Here is a 24,701-nt window from a genome sequence, read left to right as displayed (position 1 = left end):
TCGGTGTGAGTTTGTGGTTTTATCTCATGTTCTGAGAATAGGTAGGAAAGGCAGTTTGTAGGTTTGGACTGGAAAGTTTCTAGAAAGTCGTTTGACAACACGAGTGTTTCTATGTCTGTGTATCCCACTGTATCCGTGTTGTAGACATTTGAAAAGCAAATGCATCAATGGTTGTGTCCTGTCTAGAAGAAAGCTTCCCAGCATTCATCCTGCCCAATTTAAGAATGTAGAGCAGCTTGCCTTATGGATGGGGAACACCTACTATCTTCCTAAGTTCCTCTTTTCCTCCTGAATACTGGCCACTCTCCAGAATAGCCTTTTGGTTTGGTGTCCAAGACATGTACCACCTCGAAGCTCTGTGACATGGCCATGTACTGGATAGCTGAAGGGAATGGGAGCATCTCAGAAAACTCAGATATCAGTGTGACCAGTAAAGTCTCAGTGGAGAAACCCTGCTTTGGGCCATTTGCTTACTTATGTTTCTATTACCCTGAATGGCAGGAAGGGCTTTGCCTCAGGCCACCCCTTTGTGAAGCCTGAAGAAAACAGGTTTCAAATGGAAATGAATGGGCATCACCTGTGGCTCTTTGCTTAATTGCTTTGGAAAGGGATGTGTCTGAATCAGCCACTTGGCCCGGTGTGACAGCACTGGCTTAGATTCTCAGCATCTGATGGATCTAAAGAAAGTTTCCAAGTGTGCATCCAAAACCAAAATGGCCAAAAGAGCAGTCACTGTGGATAAAGTCTCTCGCTCTCCTCTGTAAGCTTCCTGAGCTAAATTAAGTGAGAATAGGGATCTTTGGGTCAAGTCAGTTCTTCAAAGCCCTGCAGAGGCTAGCCGATACGTGCTTGGGTTTTCTCATGAAACCAATTCACATAAAGAATTTATACCATACAGTCATTAGGCCTCAAATTTGAGAAGCAGACCAGTTATTGAGCAGTCCTATTTGATCATTCTGGGTTCACTGGAAGGGTGTCCAGGCCACCCTGACTTTAGGCAAATGAGGGGCAAGGCTGCTTATTTTGAACAGTGTATTTGGCTGTGCCCTTCATGGAAACCTCCAGCCAGAGTTCATGATGAGTGTCTATGTGGAAGAAGATGAGGGCTATGTGGGAGTGATTTAGTTTTAATTGTGGTCATTTGTGTGGTGGTTGTAAAAGATGGCTGAATCCGCCGGGGTTTGAACTCTGGTGTGAATCCTCTTAGAGACTGCGTTATGGAACTGACGTCAGAGAAGTATTGCCATGAATTGTGTTGCGATTTAAGGAGGCCATGCATGAGAGTCACCCTTGGAAACTGAGATCTAAGCCCAGAGTGGCTTTCCACAGAGCATTGGGAATCTCAGCAGGATATCACATGATTTTATTCTGAAAAACTTGGCAGCCATAGTTGAGAGTCAAAACACACATGGATCTCACATTTTAGACCTCAACTGGCCTGGCTTCATGTGACCTTTTTGCCACTCTTTGGGAAGCCTTGCCTGTGAGAGTTCTCCAGAGTATTCCTTGAAATGTGCTTCCTCAAAATTTAATGGTTCCTTAATGAATTGAAACCCACAGTTTCTCCAACTTCATCTTAAGAAATGGCTAGATAAATACTCTGAAATTTTTGAAATTCCCATGACCACCTGCAACTGGAGAATATTTGGATGTCCTGTTGCTGATCATGAGTATACCAGAGAGTGCCTTGATTGACTGGGTTTCATGAAAATGGTTTAGAACAGAGATGCCAGTATGTTGGGGATGCTGAGTAGTGGGTCCAGAGCTGTTGTGTGCAGGTTTGTGATGAAACATCTGTGGTCGGGCCATGTGTATCTGCCATTGACTTCCAAATGACTTGTGGCTGACATGATGCAGACAGGAATCACTAATATGTCTGAAACCACTCAATTAAAGGCATCTTGTTATATGGAGATGTTTCAGGGCAATGTTCAGAATCTGGTTGCTATGGTCAAGGGGGTTAGCTATGTGGGATAGAAGCCTGGTTGGTGCATTCTTCTGCAGACCCTGACCCACCACAAGTGACAGGACTCCCTCCAGCACTGTTTCCCAGTTGAACTCCTTGTATTTCTTTTTTTTTAATTAATTTTTATTGTAGGTTGTTCAAAACATTACATAGTTCTTGATATATCATATTTCACACTTTGATTCAAGTGGGATATTAGCTCCCATTTTTACCCCATATACAGATTGCAGAATCACATCAGTTGCAGAACCATTGTTTTACATATTGGCATTCTGGTGTCTGTTGTATTCTGCTGCCTTTCCTACCCTCTACTATCCTCCCTCCCCCCTCTCCTCCCCTCTTCTCTCTCTACCCCCTCTACTGTAATTCATTTCTCCCACTTATATTTTTCCTCCTTTTCCGTCACTTCCTCTTGTATGTAATTTTGTATACCCCTGAGGGTCTCCATCCATTTACATGCAATTTCCCTTCTCTCTCCCTTTCCCTCCCACCTCTCATCCCTGTTTAATGTTAATCTTCTTCTCATGCTCTTTTTCCCTACTCTCTTCTTAGTTACTCTCCTTATATCAAAGAAGATATTTGGCATTTGTTTTTAAGGGATTGGCTAGCTTCACTTAGCATAATCTGCTCTAATGCCATCCATTTCCCTCCAAATTCTATAATTTTGTCATTTCTTAATGCAGAGTAATACTCCATTGTGTATAAATGCCACATTTTTTTATCCATTCTTCTATTGAAGGGCATCTAGGTTGGTTCCACAGTCTTGCTATTGTGAATTGTGCTGCTATGAACATGGATGTAGCAGTGTCCATATAGTGTGCTCTTTTTAGGTCTTTAGGGAATAGACCGAGTAGGGGAATAGGTGGATCAAATGGTGGTTCCATTCCGAGCTTTCCAAGAAATCTCCATACTGCTTTCCAAACTGACCACACCAATTTGCAGTCCCACCAGCAATGTACAAGAGTACCCTTTTCCCCACATCCTCGCCAGCACTTGTTTTTGTTTGACTTCCTAATGGCTGCCAATCTTACTGGAGTGAGATGGTATCTTAGTGTGGTTTTGATTTGCATTTCTCTGACTTCTAGAGATGGTGAGCATTTTTTCATATACGTGTTGATTGATTGTATGTCCTCCTCTGAGAAGTGTCTGTTCAGGTCCTTGGCCCATTTGTTGATTGGGTTATTCGTTATCTCATTGTCTAATTTTTTTTAGTTCTTTGTATTTTCTGGATATTAGGGCTCTTTCTGAAGTGTGAGGACAAAAGATTTGTTCCCAGGATGTAGGCTCCCTATTTACCTCTCTTATTGTTTCTTTTGCTGAGAAAAAACTTTTTAGTTTGAGTAAGTCCCATTTGTTGATTCTAGTTATTAACTGTTGTGCTATGGGTGTCCTATTGAGGAATTTGGAGCCCGACCCCACAGTATGTAGATCATAGCCAACTTTTTCTTCTATCAGACGCCATGTCTATGATTTGATCTCAAGTTCCTTGATCCACTTTGAGTTAACTTTTGTGCATAGTGAGAGAAAGGGATTTAGTTTCATTTTGTTGCATATGAATTTCCAGTTTTCCCAACACCATTTGTTGAAGATGCTATCCTTCTTCCATTGCATGCTTTTTGCCCCTTTATTGAATATACGATAGTTGTAGTTTTGTGGATTGGTTTCTGTGTCCTCTATTCTGTACCATTGGTCCACCCGCCTGTTTTGGTACCACTACCATGCTGTTAAGAAGTCAGTTCGGTTTGAAGTCTGGTTGTGGAAGAACAGGTTGTAAAGTCATCTGGGGATGGGTTCTTCTATGAGAGAAACAAAAAACATGAGTACTGAATAAATGTCGCAGCAGCTGGAACCTGTCACTGTATAGAAGTTCCCTCAAAAGCCTTTAATATCCCCAGTTATCAGGACTGTCAACTTAATATTTAACTTTTAGTGTTACAGCTGTCCCTCACCATAAGATACAGTTTAATAATTTAATGTCATCTGATGTTGCAAAATCCTTTTAGTATGACCTCTGTGTCTAATAGAGAAACCTTTAATTCTCTAACTCAGGGCTCGATAATCATACTAACAAATACCAAGCCTATGTGTTTAGGTTAAGAATATCTGTAGGCCTTAAACTAAAAACTTCTGCCTCTGGCAGATCCTTTTGATAGTCTCATTTTATAGTTATCAGGCATTCCTGTCTGAGAATCCTTCTTTGTAGCCTCCAGTCTTACTTATTTTGGGAGGCTAACATGAAGTGAATACCTTAATATATTATTATTACTATTATTATATAAAATGCCCAGGAATGGCTGTATTTTGTTTTTAACTGTCTTTTCTAAGTGTTTAAGATGAAGCAGTCAAACTGACTTTTGTTTCTATATATTGTGAACAGTCAGCTGAGCTTTTATGGGAGTCATTCCTGGGGAAACTTGAGAGCAGCTTCTCAGTTCTGCTAGTGCCATTTGTGCTAGGTGGGTCCAGGTCTTCCTTGACCATGTGGCTTCCCTTGGAAGCATCAGGGATGTCTCCCTTCTCTGATGACTATCCTCTTTGTAGCAATGCACTGATTGGCTTTCTGTTCTCCAGTGTCTTATTGATCTCCCTGATCAGGAGGTTATGTGGTTCAGAGTTGCAAAGCTCTTTAGAGAAGTCCGCTGTTCTCTGGATACAGACTGACTCAGAGGGCAAGAGCCAAATATTAGTTTTCTTGTCCCTTTTCATTTAACTTTAATTTTAAATCCTAATCTTAAACATCCATCAAATAAATTTTAACAGCCTTATATTAAGAGTACTGGGCTTTAATGTCTATAATTTAAAATTATTTATCTTTTTATTAATTGGGATCTGTATTATTCTGTCAGTCTTGTAGGTGATGGCTTATTATCTTAAATTAACCCATGCTGTGTTCTTAAAGCAACACTTCTGTAAGACACTAACAGGAAATATTTATGTCACCTATAAGGAAATTACAAAATAAAATTAACAAGAGTAAACATATTCAGTTCTTGTAATAGCTACCCTGAATTTTTTGGCTGAGTTATAGATTACATCCCCTGTTTGAGAAGCTAGTGATCTTGACCGAAAAAAAAAAAAAAAAAAAAAAAAAAACCAAAAATCTTTTGAACATAACTTTAAATGAAATAACATCTGACCTACTGCTTTCGTAGTCATTCTCACATATAGTAAGATGGGACACAGAGCCTTATCTCAGGTAAGGCAGTGCTCATTATAAATCTTAAGTGTTTTAGTTCTAAAGCTAATCTTTGTTTTGAAAATATCATTTTACAAAGTTTACATAAATTTTTTGAGGTCACATGAACATTAGTTAACACCATATGATATAACATTTAAAACATTAATTAAAGAAAGGCTGAAACTTTTTAACCTTTACATAGAATAGGCTCTCATTACCTTAAAAATACATATAAATTGTTCCCCAATGTAAAAAGTAACATAAAAGTTTACATATCTTATTGATAACAGGTAAATAAATTCCCAATATATTTTTTTACCATACAACTTCAGAACACCAGCTTGATGTAATGCTGTTTTAAAGTTTCTACCTTACAGACTTGTATACCTGGAAGATATAAGCACATTAATAGCATCACAATTGCATTGATGTTTCTACATTAACCAAGTTTAGCTTTTAAAGAAATGGCAGTACAGTGCTTTAAAATAACAGTTCTTATTTAATCAGTTGTTTAATTTTTATGGTTGCTAGCTCTAGAAAAAATAAAACTTAATTAACACAATGTTATGGGTAAACTTATGTTTAAGAAATTTTTGTCACTTTAACACATGACTGATTTTTACAATCTTATACAGACTTTAGGACAAACTTATACAGGCCTTAGTAAATCTACCAGATATCTATCAAAAGTACTCATAAATGAGTAATCCCATATCAAATTTACATTACTTATTTTTCAAAATATTAGACAAATGTATTGAACAGTGTAAGCCATTTTTTTGTTGAAGGAAAAGTCCTAGAACCAAGGCATATTAGACCTTTTGTCGGCATTAATATTTTATTAGATTTTTGAACACCTAGAAAAACTTGGAAGCTTAAATTTAAAGACATTTATTTTTATCTGTTTATCCAATTTAAATTGAACAAATTAAATCAGGTGAATTAAAGATCTTTGAATTCACTTTTTAAAATTTGTTTTTATGAGTGCTTTTTTAATGAGTGCTCCTTATATATGTTAATTTGTATATCATCAATATGATATACGGATATATGTATATATAGACATACAACACATAACAAATGTGTGCACACATAATAATAGTAAAGGCCTTGTAGCTTTTTGCAGGTGAAATCTCCATTGAAATGTTTCAAGAACTCCACTGTTAGTCAAAGATAGAAATGATCAGAAAAACATTAACCTAGGTCTGTATGATCAAAATCAAGAGCTCAAAAAAAATACAGAATCTAACGAAAAAAAATAGAGTCCTGGAAAAAATGACTGGCCACTAATTAGTAAATACCATACAATTCAACTTTTTTCCCCCCTTAGGCCTCAGATCAGTCTCATACTGAGCTTGCAGGCTTCTTTCATTTGCATTTCAACATAAGTCCTGGCTGAGGTCTGGAAGGAGGAGGAAAAAACTGCTATTCTGAGCAGACACCTCAGGCCTAAGGCATTTTAACCATAATTTTCAGATTCGGATGTTGAAATTTGATACAATTTTAAGATAAAATTCACAAAATTTTATATCTTTACATCTTGTTTTGTCAACAGATACCTTACTATGATTTACTATCCTTGTCCAAATGAATGCACTGGTACACACTGTGACATTTTCCCAGTCTACCCAATTCAAAATTAGTGAAAAACAAAACTGAATGTTTGGGAAGTTACTTGCCAACTTGGAAGTAGAGTTCTTTAGTTTTCCATCCTAAGAATTTAAGTTATCTGGCATGAATTATCTGAAATCATAAACTAAACAATTACCTAAACCCGACTTTTAACTGCAAGATTGAGCAATGCTTCAAAAACCCATTCAGATACCAGATTGTTACAATAAAACATCATCATTTAAACACACATTGAGCTAAGATCATTCCCAAGAAACAATTTATAATATCAGCACATTATTCCACATGTCTTAAAGGGCCATAAACAAAGACACAAGACAGACAGAAAGGAGCTCCAGACTATGGCTGACAGACAGAAGCCTTAAAAACAGAGCAGATAAGAGAAAAATCTCCTATACCAGTGGCACGATAGATGTCCCCACAAGAGGATCAGATGTTTTCACAGAGTGGCAACCTGAAATGTAATATCAAGTGTTTCAATGGTGACTTTACTGCATTTAGTGTCCCTTTTACTTTTTCTGTTTTTTAAGAAGACAGGCGTGGCATAATTTTTACAGTGTAGAGTAGTAAAGAGGGAATTCCCTGAAGCAACAGGGCTTTGGCAGCTGCTGGGAGTCCCTCAGTCCCTCCTTTTACTTACAGGATTAGCTCCTCTGGTTTGGTTCCACCCCAAGCACGCACCATCTCCTAACATTTTAGTAGTCAGCTAACAAAAAGTTCCTGGGCGTTGGGGGGGGGGGGTTATCAAAATTTGTAACTTAAAGTTCGTTTCCTGACCTTGAAGCGAATTAATACTTATTTAATAATGAGGACAGGGTTTGAGAAAAATAAAAAGGGAGGTTTACTGCTTTGCTAACAAAGCAGAAACACAGGTAACTCTGCCCAAAGGTTGTGACTTTCTTGATCTGAAGCAACAAGGGGTTTTAAAAAAGTTTCCATTGTTAACCTGGGAGATACTCTGTTTTTAGGTCACCAGCAGGCATTGCCCTGTGCAGTGGGTGGGCTCCAGGCAGCCAGCTAGGGGCTTCTCTTATCCTGCTTAACAAAGGGGTGTAAATTTCATCACAGTTCCTTAGAGCACAGTCCAAAGGGGTGTCAGGCTTACTTACTTTATTATTCATTTTTACATCCAATATCCTTAAGTTTTTAACCACAGAAATCACACAACAAGATGCACAAAAGCAAACAAACAAAAACATATAAAACACAGAACAAAACACAAAGAAACACAAACCTGGCAAAGATACAGAAAAACAGAGGAGCTATGCAACGTCTTGCTGAAGCTCCAGGGTAGGAGCTCCTGCGTGCCTGGCTGCACCTTTCTACTCTTTCAGAGAAATTCCCTACAGAACAGAACAGAGCACAGGACAATTCTTGTTACTGTCCAGGACAGGAGTATATGTGAGCCTCCCCAGGCCACCTCTCTGTCATCAGAAGACATCTCACTTAACCGGATATCAGATGTTATAATGGCACCACTTACCTATGGAGGCTTCCTCCACCAGGTGCTTGCGAATAGTTTTAGTGTGATGGTTCAGTGCAGTGCTCCCCGGACCAACGGCTCACTCCAAGGCCTTGGAACTTGTCTCTCCAGATCTGAGTCCTGGAGGAAAGACCAGCTTCAGAATTTCCAGCAGTCTGGTCTTGTGATCTGGTTGGGTCATCTCGCTGGGGAACTCCAAAATGTTAGACCAGGACACAAGAAAAAACCACTGACCCCAATTAAAATCAAATTAAGGCAAGCTTATTAGTTCAACAAGCCAGGCTGACTCTCCTTCTCAAAACGGTGGAAAAAAGACAGCATCCCCACATTTCCTACACCCCAGCTTTATAGCCCAAAAAGTTACACAAAAAGGAAGTTTCAGAAAACAGAACTTTGACAAGCATCACACTAATTGTAGTTCACATATTTTTTTCGCTGCCCCAGCATCAGAAATTATGAAGACCTTTAGAGCCTCAGAGAGGGTCGTTGTCTGGCCAGGGAAGGCCAATATTTGTGAGGTGTCACTAAATTTTCAGAGAGAGCTGCGATATGGTCAGAACTCTAGGCATGGGTGAGTTCAAGGAATGGGCAGGCATTCCAAGCAGGTTCAGAATTTGCAGTAATTTATAGTAAAGCAAAAATTATCTTTCCATGGCTTTGTGGCAAGATGGCTCCCAATATTAACGAAAGATCAGGTTGGGTGATCACCCCTGTTCCTTACTTTTGGAAACTCCTCTACCACCTCCAAGGTTGTGAACTCCTGAGCATTTTCCATTCCAGAAATGTATTCACAGAATTTCTAACTCTTGTCCTCTAATTGTGTCTTCTTTGGGGCAAAGGTAATGTCAAGGCATTGTTCTGGATGAGAGTGGGAAGATTATTGAATACTCCATATTTGCATACACATTGGATTCATTTTCCAATTTTCCATTCAAAATACTTTATCCCTGACTATAACCCATACCCTACTAGACTCTAACTACTAATACTAATATGATGGAGAAAAATAACCCAAACAGAATTGAAATACAAGCAGTTCAGAGGAGGCATGGTGTATATTGTACTTGCCTTTTGCAAGATAATGGGTAGGTGTTATAAATCTAGTCAACTTTTAATTGAAATAGTTCTCCATGTGTTTTTAAAGTTAATAAATATGTGAATTCCTGTCTCGCTTTCTCTGTAGCCTATTCAGCACATGTATTTTTATATGCACATATAGAATCCTACCTGATAACACGCGTATATTTTTGTGAGGTGCCTGACTTGTCAGATACAAATGGTGAGAAGAGATCACTCCTCCTAAACGCTTTTGGAACTGAAAATTCAAGCTATGGGTGTGCTTCCTAGTTGAACAACATTATACATAAATCCATGTTCAGTAAAATGAATGTTTTTGGATCTGTGAATGATATAAATTTCATGGTGAATTTCGATTGACATCTATATTGCTACTTTTTAATGTCTGTCTTTGTTTGTATATATATATATATATATATATATATATATATATATATATATACACACACACAATATCCAGATTTTTCAAAATATGAAATTTATGAGTCTTATATACACTCCCAAAATTCATTCATGTTCATGTATGTGGATTAATAATCAACTTTTCACAAGATTATTCTCAGAAATATTCATCAACCTGAAATACATATTTGTTTCCTAGTACTGAAAACTAACTTCAGTGAAAGGTGCATACAAATTCTAATATTTCTACTGTAACTGACCTAGTTTAACATCAATGCAACTAGATTCCTATGGCACATGATGTGTATTTTGACGTTCATTTTTATTCAACACTGGTACATTACTATTTCTTCAGTTTATGCACATCATAGGATATATATTTCATCCACTATTTAGCAAATTTATAGGCCTTTGTTTCATTTTCAATCACTTCCTTCTCCAGAACTGATGTATTTCTCTATGTTTCTTGACTGATATTTTCATGAGACTTCTTTCCAAACACATTACTTTTGATTTTCATAATCACTTTTGAAACAAAACTCAAACACCCTTCATGATAAACCATAACCCTAAGATGAACATTAGATATATAACTGGTTGGAATGAATGATATTATATCAATATAACATTTCTTATGTATTTTCAGATATCACTTCAATCAATTATTTAAAGTGGATCCAGTTATACTATTTATTCACTACGTATGGTCTATTCATGCATTAACTCTATATTCTTAAATACAGGGTACACCTATTTGTACCCCCATACTAATTTATACGTCTTCAAAATATTGCTCCTAGAAATGGTGGAAGAAATACTCATGACACCTGATCCACATATACATTATATCACAGAATATTCTGGACACAAAAACCAAAGGTCACACTTATGATTGTACCAAAGCCTAAATGGAAAGTGAACATGGATTACTAAATACATCCATGTCCAGGTTGCCTAATGCTCTCAAATGTCAAACCAATTGATGACTACATATTTGTTTCTTCTTAAGATTATATATTCAACCTCAAGCCTGTTGAAAATGTCTAATCCTATCACTCTCTTTATACTTTGCTTGATTTCCTAATGTCTCTTTTGATATCTGCTTTCCTACATGTTATTCCCAGTTCGTCATTTTGACTGACTCTTCACATGTGCTCACATTTACATTCACTCTCTACCCAAAACCCTATTGCTAAAGAACTTTTGTTCCAAATCCTATACTCACTCTTGTTTCTAAGCCTACCGACTACGTTCTTAATTCTACCGACTATCTCTTTTTGACTGGATGTTCTCTTCAACATTCAATCATCCAAGGTACAAGGTCCTATGCCTTTGTATATTGATTTATCTGAGACAAATGTGCAGCACATAATTCAAAGCTAAGTATCCCAGTAAAGGGCCCAATGCCTTTCTGGGTTTCAAATCTTACCTAAATTTTTTATTTCATACTTAGATGTCACCTATATACTCTTGTAAATATCGCAGGTTGCCAATAACTTTATTCCTCCCGCAGAATGATTCCTAACCCAAATAAAAGCTGTTATTACACATAATCATAAACTCTACCCTTAATATAACATACCGAAGAGCTGGGAGAGAGTTGGTCTTACAATATAGGAATATAGGTGACCTTCCACCTGATGAGAACCTCAAAGATCCATGGAGAAATGATCCTTGGAGAAGATGTAGGCAGCTATGTAGGACCTGAGGGAGCAATAGTCATCTTCCACGGCAAAAAACCTGGTCAGGATGAATTGATGTGTCTGAATCAGCCTCTCTCTTTTTATTGTAGAGAAGATAGACCAAACCAGGCCTGTGTGCATAGCAGTTCCCGAGTTCCTATGGTTGATATAGAATTCTAACTTCTGAATATGTTACAGTGTGTAGGGGCAGCCGCCATCTCATGGGAACCTTGCATGCAACTGTTAGGACAAAGTGGTTACCAAAGCAGTGACCTCATTCAGTTTCTGAAGGAAGTGAACTTACCTCATTTCCTTGGTGATAGAATTCTCTGAACTTGGGATCCAGGAAGCCAAGCACCCCGAGCCAGTCCCAGTCCAAGTGCCAGTGGGCAAACTTGTTTGCTTTTCCCAAGGACAGAGTCAGTCTTTCTTGGTACCTACTGATGTGAGGATGGAGAAATGCCAGCAGAGCTTTGAAGAGAGGCCTATCCTGAGAAAGCAGGTAGTGGCTCACCACTGGCACCTGACAACTTCACAGAGTTGGCCAAGGAGACCAAATCTGAGACAGGACAGGCCATTTCGGGGAAACATTATATGGTCCACCAGTCAGAAGACACTCTGGATCGTCACAGACCTACTTGGGGGAAGGAGGTGCCTTTGCTGTTGTGGGTGTGAGTTTGTGGTGTTTTCTCATGTTCTGAGAATTGGTAGGAAAGGCGGTTTGTTTGGTTTGGAGTGGACTGTTTCTAGAAAGTCTTTTTACATGGTGAGTGTTTCTATATCTGTGTATCCCACTGTATCCATGGTTGCAGACATTAGAAAAGAGAATTCATTAATGGATGTGTTGTCTCTAGTAGAAAGCTTCCCAGCATTCATCTTGCCCATTTGATGAATGGACTGCAGCTTGCCTTATGGATGGGCAAAACCTACTATCTCCCTAAGTTCCTGTTTTCTTCATGAATTCTGGCCACTCTCCAGAATAGGCTCATGTATCACCAGAAGGCTCTGTGACATGGCCATGTACTGGATAGCTGAAGGAATGGGAGCATCTCAGAAAACTCAGATATCAGTTTGACCAGTAAATTCTCAGTGGAGAAACCCTGCTTTGGGCCATTTGCTTACTTATGTTTCTATTAAACTAAATTTCAGGAAGGTCATTGCCTCAGGCCACACATTTGTGAAGCCTGATGAAAACTGTTTTCATATGGAAAAGAATGAGCATCACCTGTGGCTCTTTGCTTAATTGCTTTGGAATACAATGTGTCTGAATCAGCCTCTTGTCCTTGTGTGAGGTTGTGGCTTAGATTCTCAGCACCTGATGGATCTAAAGAAAGATCCCATGTTTTTCCAAAACAAAAATGACCAAAAGAGCAGTCATTGTGGATGAATTTTTTTGCCTTCTTGTGTTAGGTTCCTGACCTTCATCAAATGAAAATAGGAATCATTTGGGTCAAATGAGTTCTTCAAATCCCTGAAGAGGCTAGCCCATAGGTGCTTCGGTTTTCTCATGACTCCAAATCAGAAAAAAGAATATATACCTGACAGCCAGTAGGACTCAAATTGGAGAAGCGGAACACTTTAACAGCAGGAATATTTCATCACTCCTGATTCACAGGAAAAGTGCCCAGACCACCCTGATTTTAAGCAAATGAGGGGCAATTGAGCTTATTTTGGACACTTTCTTGGGCTGTGACCCTCATAGTAACCTTCAGCCAGACATAATGATGAGTGTCTATATGGAAGAAGATGAGGGCCACGTGGGAGTGTTTTGGATTTAATTGTGGTTATTTTTGTGGCGGTTGGAATGGATGACTGGGTTCACCTGGGAACAAACTCTGGAGTGATTCTCCTTAAAGACTGAGTTCTGGAACTGAACTCAGAGAAGTATTTCCATGAAATGTGTTGGAATTTTAAAAGGTCATTCATGAGAGTCCCCCTTGGAAACTGAGATCTAGGCCCAGGGTGGCTTTCCACAGACCACTGGGAATCTCAGCTAGCATATCACATGATTTTATTTTGAAAGACTTGGCAGCCATAGTTGAGAGTTAAAACACACATGGACCTCACATTGTAGATCTCAATTGGCCTGGCTTCATGTGGCATTTTGGTCACTCTTTGGAAAGCCTTGCCTGTGGGAGTTCTCCAGAGCTTTCATTGAAATGAGCTTTCTCAAAACTTAATGGTTCCTGAATGAATTGAAACCCACAGTGCCTCCAACTTCATCCTTGAAAAATGGCTAGATAAATACCATGAAATTTTGGAAATTCCCATGACCAGGTGGCACTGGAGAAACTTTGGATTTCCTGTTGCTGATCATGAGTATACCTGACAGTGCCTTGTTTGACTGGGTTTCATGAAAATGGTGTAGAACAGAGATGCCAGTAATTTGGGGCATGCCGAGTAGTGGGCCTAGAGCAGGGGTGGGCAGGTGTGTGATAAAACATCATGGTGGGGCCATGTGGATCTGCCATTGGCTTCCAAATGGCTTGTGACTGACATGGTGCAGCCCGCAGACCCTTATATGTAAAGGCATCTTGTTATATGGAAAGCTTTATGGGCAATGTTCAGAATCAGGTTGCTATGGTTATTGGTGCAATTTATGTGGGAAAGAAGCCTGGTTGGTGTATTCTCCTGCAGACCCTCACCCACCACACGTGACAGAACTCCCTCCAGCACTGTGTCCCAGTTAGCTCCTTGCATTTTGTGAAGCAAATACCAAACTCCCAGTGCAGCAGCAAAAATACCACAAAAAGTGGAGGATGACCAAATGGCTTAACAGTCCACACAGGGAGACTCTTAGCCCACAGTGACCACAGTTTAACTACAAAGAGAGGATTCAGCACTGCTGCCTCATGTTCATTGGAAAATAAGAAACCATGTCCTTCAGGTCACATAGATGCAGACCCAGCTTTGATGGTCTCACTACAAAGGAAGCCAAATCTCCTGACAACAACATATATTTCAAGTGCCCAAACTCAGAGGCAGTTTTTCAAATAGTTTTTAGGCTCTCAGAGCTCCATGTTTGTGAAGTGTTTACACTGTCCCTTACTTTTGGAAACTTCTCTACCACCTCCAAGTATGTGAACTCCCGAGCATTTTCAATTCCAGATATGTATTCACAGATTTTCACACTTTTCTACTCTAATTGTGTCTAACTTGGGGCGAAGGTAATGTCAAGGCATTGTTCTGGATGTGAGTGGGAAGATTTTTGTGTAGCACATATTTACATACACATTGAATTCATTTTCCAATTTTCCATTTGAAATACTGAATTCCTGACACTAACCCATACCCTACTAGACTCTGACTAATAATCCTAATATGATGGTAAAAAATAACCCAAACAGAATAGAAATACAAGCCGTTCAGAAGAGGCATGGTGTGTAGTTGGAATTGCCTTTTGCATTATATAGTATAGGAGTTATAAATCTAGTCAATTTTTTGTTGAAATAATTAAACATGTGTTTTTAAAGTTAACAAATATGGGAATCCTGTCTCCCTTTCTCTGTAGCCTATTCAGCACATGTATTTTTATATGCACATAGAGAGTCCTACTGGGTATCACACGTACATACTTGTGAGGTAGCTGAATTGGCAGATAAAAATTGTGAGAAGAGATCACTCCTCCTAAACGCTGTTGGAACTGAAAATTCAACCTATGGGTGAGCTTCCTAGTTGAATAACATTATACATGAATCCATGTTCAGTAAAATGAATATTTTTGCATCTGTCGATTTTATATATTTCATCATGAATTTTGATTGCAATATATATTGCTACTTTCTTTTTCTTTTTTTTGGTTGCTCAAAACATTACAAAGCTCTTGACATATCATATTTCATACATTGGATTCAAGTGGGTTATGAGCTCCCATTTTTACCCAAATTATAGATTGCAGAATCACATTGGTTACACATTCACATTTTTACAAAATGCCCTATTAGTTACTGTTGAATTCTGCTACCTTTCCTATACTCTACTATCCTCCCTCCCTTCCCCTCCCATCTTCTCTCTCTACCCCATATACTGTAATTCTTTTCTCTCCTTGTTTATTTTCCCATTCCCCTCACAACCTCTTATACGTAATTTTGTGTAACAATGAGGGTCTCCCTCCATTACCATGCAATTTCCCTTTTCTCTTCGTTTCCCTCCCACCTCATGTCTCTGTTTAATGTTAATCTTTTCTTCCTGCTCTTCCTCCCTGTTCTGTTCTTATTTGCTCTCATTATATCCAAGAAGACATTTGGTACTGTTTTTTAGGGATTGGCTAGCTTCACTAAGCATTATCTGCTCTAGTACCATCCATTTCCCTGAAAATTCTATGATTTTGTCATATTTTAGTGCTGCATAATACTCCATGGTGTATAAATGCCACATTTTTGTTATCCATTCATCTATTAGAGGGCATCGGGGTTGGGTCCACAGTATAGCAATTGTGAATTGTACTGCTATGGACATCAATGTGGCAGTATCCCTGAGGTTCACTTTTTTAAGTTCTTCAGGGAATAGTCTGAAAAGGGCAATAGCTGGGTCAAATTGTGGTTCCGTTCCCAGCTTTCCCAAGAATCTCCATACTGCTTTCCAAATTGGCTTCACCAGTTTGCGGGAACAGCTCTCCACATAGGCCTGGTTTGGTCCATCTTCTCGACATTAAGAAGAGAGAGGCTTACTCAGACACACCCCTTCATCCTGACCAGGTTGTTTGCCATAGAAGATGACTTTTGGTCTCTCAGGTCTTTCATAGCTGCCTACATCTTCTCCAAGGATCAAATCTGCAAGGACCTTTGAGGTTCTCAGAAGGTGGAAGATCCCATACATTGGTGAAATGCAAGACGAACTCTGTCCATGCTCTTGTGTAAAGTTAGATTGAGGGAACAGTGTATGGTTAGGGTTAATAACATGTTCGATTTGGGTTAGGAATCATTCTGCTTGATGAATAATGGTATTGGGAACCTGCAATATTTATAAGACTTTAGAGGTGAAATATAAGTATGAAAACAGAAATCTAGGTAAGATTTGTAGCACAGAAGGGCATTAGGCCCTTGATTGGTATTCTTAGCTTTTAATTGTGTTCTGCACGTTTGTCTCAGATAAATTGATAATCAAAGGCATAGGACCTTGTACCTTGGATGATTGATTGTAGAAGAGAACATCCACTCAAATTGAGATAGTCGGTAGGATTAGGAAGACAGTCGTAGGTTTAGGAAAAAGAGTGAATATAAAATTTGGATCAAATGTTCTTTAGAAATAGGGTTTCATTTATAGAGTGAATGTAAATGTCAGCATATGCGAAGAGTCAGTCACAATGATGAACTGGGGAAAATATAGAAAAGAAAATATCAATAGAGACATTACAAAATCAGGCAATTATAAAGTGAGTGATAGGTTTAGACATTTTCAACAGGATTGCGATTGAATACATAATCTTAGGAAGAAACAAATATGTAGTCACCAATAGAAATGACATTTGAAAGCATTAGGCTACCTGGACATGGATGTTTTTAGTAATTCATGTTCAATTTTCATTTAGGATTTGGTACAATCATAAGTGTGACCTTTGCATTTTGTGCCCAGAAAATTATTGTGATAAAATATATATGTAGATCATGTGACATGAGAATTTCTTTCACCATTTCTGTGAGCAATATTTGAAGACATATAAATTAGTATTGGGGGTACAAAGTGGTGTACCCTGTGTCTATGAATATAGAGATAATGCATGAATAGAACATATGGTGAATAAATAATATAACTGGTTCCACTTTAAATAATGGATTGAATTGATATCTGAATATATATAAGAAATCATATATTGATATACAATCATTCATTCCAACCAGTTATATATCTAATTGTCATCTTAGGGTTATTGTTTATCATGAAGTGTGTGTGAGTTTTGCTTCAAAAGTGATTATGGAAATTGAAAATAATGTGTTTGGAAAGAAGTTTCATAAAATTACCAGTCAAGAAATATGGAGGAAGACATGTGTTCTGAAGCAGGAAGTGATTGAAAATGAAACAAATGCCTATAAATTTGCTAAATTGTGGATGAAATATATATCCTTTAATGTGCATAAACTGATGAAATTGTAATGTACCAGTGTTGAATAAAAATAAACATCAAAATACACATCATGTACCAAAGGAATCTACTTGCATTGATATTAAACTGGGTCAGTTACTGTAGAAATATTAGGATTCGCGTGCATTATTCACCGAAGTTAGTTTCTTTTTTTAAAAAATTTTTATTTTGCTTTTTCAAAACATTACATAGTTCTTGATATATCATATTTCTCACTTTGATTCAAGTGCGTTATGAACTCCCATTTTTACCCTGTATACAGATTGCAGAATCACATCACTTACACATCCATTGATTCACATATTAGTGTCTGTTGTATTCTGCTGCCTTTCCTATCCTCTACTATCCCCCTCCCCTCCCCTCTCCTCCCCTCTTCTCTCTCTACCCTCTCTACTGTAATAAATTTCTCTCCCTTGTATTATTTTTTCCCTTTCTTCTCACTTCCTCTTGTATGTAATTTTGTATAACCCTGAGGGTCTCCTTCCATTTCCATGCAATTTCCCTTCTCTCTCCCTTTCCTTCCCACCTCTCATCCTTGTTTTAATGTTAATCGTCTTCTCATCCTCTTCATCCCTTCTCTGTTCTTAGATACTCTCCTTATATCAAAGAAGACATTTGGCATTTGTTTTTTTTTGGGATTGGCTAGTTTCACTTAGCATAATCTGCTCTAGTGCCATCCATTTCCTTGAAAATTCCATGATTTTGTCATTTTTTAATGCAGAGTAATACTCCATTGTGTATAAATGCCACATTTTTTTATCCATTCATCTATTGAAGTGCATCTAGGTTGGTTCCACCGTCTTGCTATTGTGAATTGTGCTGCTATGAACATTGATGTAGCAGTGTCCCTGTAGCACGCTATTTTTAGGTCTTTAGGGAATTGACCGAGAAAGGGAATAGCTGGGTTAAATGGTGGTTCCATTCCCCGCTTTCCAAGGAATTTCCATACTGCTTTCCAAATTGGCTGCACCAATTTGCAGTCCCTCCAGGAATGTATAAGTGTATCTGTTTCCCCACATCCTCGCCAGCACTTGTTGTTTGACTTCATAATTGCTGCCAATCTTCCTGGAGTGAGATGGTATCTTAGTGTGGTTTTTATTCACCTTTCTCTGACTGCTGGAGATGGTGAGCATTTTTTCATGTATTTGTTGATTGATTGTATGTCCTCCTCTGAGAAGTGTCTGTTGAGGTCCTTGACCCATTTGTTGATTGGGTTATTTGTTATCTTATTTTTTAATTTTTTGAGTTCTTTGTATACTCTGGATATTAGGGCTCTATCTGAAGTGTGAGGAGTAAGATTTGTTCCCAGGATGTAGGCTCCCTATTTACCTCTCTTATTGTTTCTTTTGCTTAGAAAAAAACTTCTTACTTTGAGTAAGTCCCATGTGTTGATACAAGTTATTAACTCTTGTGCTATGGGTGTCCTATTGAGGAATTTGGAGCCCGACCCCACAGTATGTAGATCGTAGCCAACTTTTTCTTCTATCAGATGGCATGTCTCTGATTTGATATCAAGATCCTTGATCCATTTTGGGTTAACTTTTGTGCATGCGAGAGAAAGGGATTCAGTTTCATTTTGTCACATATGGATTTCCAGTTTTCCCAGCACCATTTGTTGAAGATGCTATCCTTCCTCTATTGCATGCTTTTAACTTCTTTATCAAATATAAGATTGTTGTAGCATTGTGGATTAATCTCTGTGTCCTACATTCTGTACCATTGGTCCACCCGCCTGTTTTGGTACCAGTACCATGCTGTCTTTGTTACTATTGCTCTGAAATTTAGTTTGAAATCTGGTATCGCTATACCGCCTTATTCACACTTCCTGGTTAGAATTGCTTTTGCTTTTCTGGGTCTTTTATGTTTCCATATGAATTTCATGATTGCTTTATCTATTTCTACAAGAAATGCCATTGGGTTTTTGATTGGCATTGCGTTAAACCAATAGAGAGCTTTTGGTAATATCACCATTTTGATGATGTTAGTTCTCCCTATCCATGAACAGTGTATATTTTTCCATCTTCTAAGATCTTATTCTACTTCTCTTTATAAGGTACTGTAGTAAGCATTGTATAAATCTTTCACCTCTTTTGTTAGGTTGATTCCCAAAGATTTTATTTTTATTTTTTGAGGATATTGTGAATGGAGTGTTTTTTTTTCTCATTTTTGTTTCAGAAGTTTTGTCGCTGATATACAGAAATGCCTTTGATTTATGCATGTTGATTTTATATCCTGCCACATTGCTGAAATCATTTATTAGTTCTAGTAGTTTTCTTGTAGACCCTTTTGGGTCTTCTATATATAGAATCATGTCAGCTGCAAATAGTGATATTTTAAATTATTCTTTTCCTATTTTTATGCCTATTATTTCTTTCATCTGTCTAATTGCTCTGGCCAGTGTTTTGAGAACTATATTGAATAGAAGTGGTGGTAGAGGACATCCCTGTCTTGTTCCAGATATTAGAGGAAATGCTTAAATTTTTCTCCATTCAGAATGATGCTAGTCTGAGGCTTAACATAGATAGCTTTTACAATGTCGAGGTAAGTTCCTGTTATCCCTAGTTTTTCTAATGTTTTGAACATAAAGGGATGCTAAGGGTCTATCGATCTTATTTATTTTTCGAAGAACCAAGCTTTACTTTTGTTAATTTTTTCAATAGTTTCTTTTGTTTCAATTTCGTTGTTTTCCGCTCTGATTTTAATTATTTCTTGCCTTCTGCTACATTTGCTGTTGTTTTGCTCTTCCTTTTCTAGGGCTTTGAAATGAAGTGTTAGCTCATCTATTTGTTGTTCTTTCCTTTTTTTGAGGAATGACGTCCATGTGATGAATTTCCCTGTTAAAACTGCTTTCATTGTGTCCCATAGATCTCGATATGTTGTGTCTGTATTTTCATTTATCTCTAAGAATTTTTTGATTTCCTCATTTATGTCTTCTGTAACCCATTGATCATTCAGTAACATATTGTTCATTTTCCATGTAATGTAGGATTTTTCCTTCCTTCTTTTTCATTGATTTCCAGTTTCATTCCATTATGATCAGATAAAATTCATGGTATTAAGTCCACCCCTTTATATTTACTGAGGGTTGCCTTATGGCATAATATATAGTCTATTTTTGAGAAGGATCCATGTGCTGCTGAGAAAAAAGTATATCTACTTGATGATGGTTGATATATTCTATATATGTCAGCTAAGTCTAGGTTATTGATTGTGATATTGAGTTCTATAGTTTCTTTAATCAACTTTTGTTTGGAGGATCTGTCCAATGATGAGAGAGGTGTGTTGAAGTCACCCATAATTATTGTGTTGTGGTCTATTTGATTCTTGAACTTGAGGAGAATTTTTTTTTATGAACGTCGCAGCACCATTAAATGGTGCGTAAATATTGATAATTTTTATGTCTTGTTGGTGAATGGTTCCTTTTAACAGTATATAATGTCCTTCCTTATCCCTTTTGATTAAATTAGTCTTGAAGTCGATTTTATTCGATATGAGGATGGCCACCCCTGCTTGCTTATGAGAACCGTGTGCATGGTATATTTTTTCCCAACTTTTCACCTTCAGCCTTTGTATGTCTTTTCCATTCAGATGTGTCTGCTGGAGGCAACATATTATTGGATTTGTTTTTTGAATCCAAGCTACAAGCCTATGTTGCTTTATTGGAGAGTTTAAGCCATTAATATTTAGAGTAACTATTGATATATGGTTTGTACTGCCAGGCATGTTTGAATATTTATCTTTTTTTTTTAATTTAGTTTGTTTCTCCATGATTAGCTTTTCCCCCGCCCTCTGTCATTACTGAGGCACTTCCCACTGATGGTTTTGGTTGTTGTTTTTTATTTTTTCCTCGTGTAGTGTTTTGCTCAAGACACTTTGCAATGCTGGTTTTCTGACTGAAAATTTTTTTAGCTTTTGTTTATCATGAAAGATTTTTATTTTGTTGTCGTACCTGAAGCTTAATTTTGCTGGATACAGAATTCTTGGTTGGCATCCATTGTCTTTCAGTGTTTGAAATACATTGTTCCAGGATCTTCTCACTTTCAGTGTCTGTGATGAAAAATCCGTTGTTAACATTTTTGGTTTACCCCTGAATGTAATCTGCCACTTTTCTCTTTAAGCTTTTAATATTTTCTCTTTGTTCTGTATATTGGATATCTTCATAACAATGTGTCTTGGCTTTGGTCTACTCTAATTTTGTGTGCTCTGTGTCCTGTACACATCTACAATTTGTATATCCATTTCCTTTTTTATTTCTGGAAAGTTTTCTGTAATTATTTCATTCAGCAGCTTACTCATTCCCTTGGTTTGAATCTCTGTACCTTCCTCTATCCAGATGACTCATCAGTTGGTTTTTTTATGTTATCCCATATCTCTTGGATGTTTTTCTCGTGATTTTTTACCAGCCTTTCTGTGTTGGCTAGACTCTTTTCAAGATGATATATTTTGTCTTCATTATGTGAAATTCTGTATTCTACTTGCTCCACTCTGTTAGTGATACTCTCAATTGAGTTTTTAATTTGGTTTATCGTTTCCTTCATTTCTGGAATAATTGTTTGATATTTTTATAATCTCTATCCCTGATAAAGATGCTTAACTTCTTCTTTTATCTGTTTATGTAATTCATTTTCAATGTGTTCTTTCACTGTATGGATTTGCTGTCTCATATCCTCTTTAAGGTTCCATTCCATCTCTCGAAGGTATTCCTTGAGTTCTTTATATGACCATTTTTCTGATGATTCTAGGTCCTCCTGAAAATTTAGGTTGTCCTTCATTGTTTGTACTCCTTTTCTTTCTTGCCTTTTTATGCTGCTCATGTTACTTTTTGTTCTGTTTGAGTGCTGAGTTACTGCTTACTCTTATAAATTTATTTGAAGCTTGGGAGGAAAGATATCAGAAGGGATGTGAAGAAGTCACTAAAGAGAATGAGAATAGGTAGGTAGAATTCAAGGAAGAGGGAATAAGAAAATTGAAAAGAAATAAAAAGACAAAAGAAAAAAATAGAAAATAAAGAAAAAATAAATTTTTAAAATAATAATTATAATTTAAAAAATGAAAATTAAAATTTAAAATAATAATAATAATAATAAAATTAAAAAATAAAAACATTAAAATAAGTTAAAGAACAACAACAAAAAAATGAAAATGAAAGAAAAAGAAAAAAAACTAAAAATAAAAAAATAATAAAAATACATGAAGTCATAGAGTTCAATTAACTTCTCTTTCAGTAGGTTGAGCTGTACTCACTGGGCCAAGCGTCTCCTCTCAATAGGTGGGAACCAATCACTGTGCAGCAGCTCTTCCTCCCAGTTTGGGTGGGTCTCTAATCCTGAGTACCTAGGGCCTTCTCTTGTGTTTCCTCAAGCCAGGCTCCACTCAACTGTGACGCTCACCACAATACTGGCTACATGTCAGGTCTCTGCTCCTGGTAGCCCTGTTTTCATGAACGCCTGGCACACTCTCCCTGTTTGCCCTCCTCAGACCCTAAGTTTGTAGAGCTTTGGGCTGACAGCCCCCAGCAAATTTGCTTACCCTCCGGTAGCCATGTCCCCATTAGCTGGTGCTGGCTGTCAGCACTGGTGGGAGCGGTAGCTGGGAATTCCGCGCCGCGAGTCCCGCGCCACACCTGATTCTCTTGGTCTGGCTATCTTGCTCATGGGAGAGCTGGGAGGGTCCCTTAAGGGAGAGCTGGGATGGTCCCTTAAGGTTTCCCAGCTGTGTGGAGAGAGATGGATAGGGGATTACACACCTGTCATGCTGATTTCAATAAAGTTATCTCCTCAGCCCATGACGTCAGTTCTCTGCCATGGTGTTATCTCATGCAAATGGTGACCGTTCATTCCTTTTGCCAGGTGACCAATGCAACGGTTGGTCCTAACTGTCTCTCCCAAGCCCCATTTCAATCCAGTGGCCACTGCCTATGAAGGCTCAGTTTGCTTTTACCTCTGTAAATTCAGAAGGGCCGATCAGTTATTTCAGCGGGAACTTTAGTTCTGAGTCACGAGAAGCAGGCAAATCTGAGCTTGTATGCAGCTGATCCGGGCTCTGTGTGTGTTCTGAAGGGCCCAGACTGTTCGCCCCAGATAGACGTCAGGTCAGCATTGCCTAGTGATTCTGAGCAAACAGTATTTAGACAGTTTACGACTCCCTATGCCCGCGCAGCTTAAGAGGTCAGAGACTTGATTTCTCCAGGCCCGCCGCCATGTTGGATCTCCTATATTGTTACTTTTTAATGTCTGTGCGTGTGAGTGTGTATATATAAAATATATGTGTCTTATTATACACTCCCTAAACTCATTCATATTCATATATATGGATTTATAACAAACTTTCCACCAGTTCATTCTCAGAAAAAATCATCCACCTGAAATACATATTTGTTTCCTAGTACTGAAACTAACTTCAGTGAATGGTGGATACAAACTCTAATATTTCTACAGTTACTGTCCCAGTTAACATCAATGCAAGTAGATTCTTAGGGGACATGATGTGTATTTTGCGGTTCATTTTTATTCAAAACTGGTACATTACTATTTCTTCAGTTTATGCACATCATAGGATATATATTTCATCCAAAAGCTAGAAAACTTATAGGCATTTTTTTCATGATCAATCACTTCCTGCTTCAGAACACATGTATTCCTCCATGTTTCTTGAATGGTCTTTTCATAAGACTTTTTTCCATTCATAATATTTTCAGTTTTTATAATCACTTATGAAGCAAAACTCAAACACCCTTCATGATAAACCATAATCCTAATATTTCCATTAGATGTATAACTGGTTGGAATAAATGATTGTATATCAACATAAGATTTCCTGTATAGTTTCAGATGTCAATTCCATTATTTAAAGTGGAACCAGTTATATTATTTATTCACAGGATGGTCTACTCATGCATTATCTCTATATTCATAGACACAGGGTACACCTCTTTGTACCCCTAACACTACTGTATATGTCTTCAAAATATTGCTCCCAGAAATGGTGGAAGAAATACTCATGTCACCTGATCCACATATACATTTTATCACAGTAAAATTCTGAACAAAAAATGTAAAGGTCACACTTATGATTGTACCAAAGCCTAAAAGAAAAGTGAATATGGATAACTAAAAAAATCCATGTCCAGGTTGCCTAATGCTCTCAAATGTCAATCCTATTGGTGACATCATATTTGTTTCTTCCAATGATTATATATT

Source organism: Callospermophilus lateralis, unplaced genomic scaffold (genome assembly GCF_048772815.1).
Source record: "Callospermophilus lateralis isolate mCalLat2 unplaced genomic scaffold, mCalLat2.hap1 Scaffold_614, whole genome shotgun sequence".
NCBI lineage: Eukaryota > Metazoa > Chordata > Mammalia > Rodentia > Sciuridae > Callospermophilus > Callospermophilus lateralis.
This window is presented reverse-complemented; position numbering follows the sequence as displayed.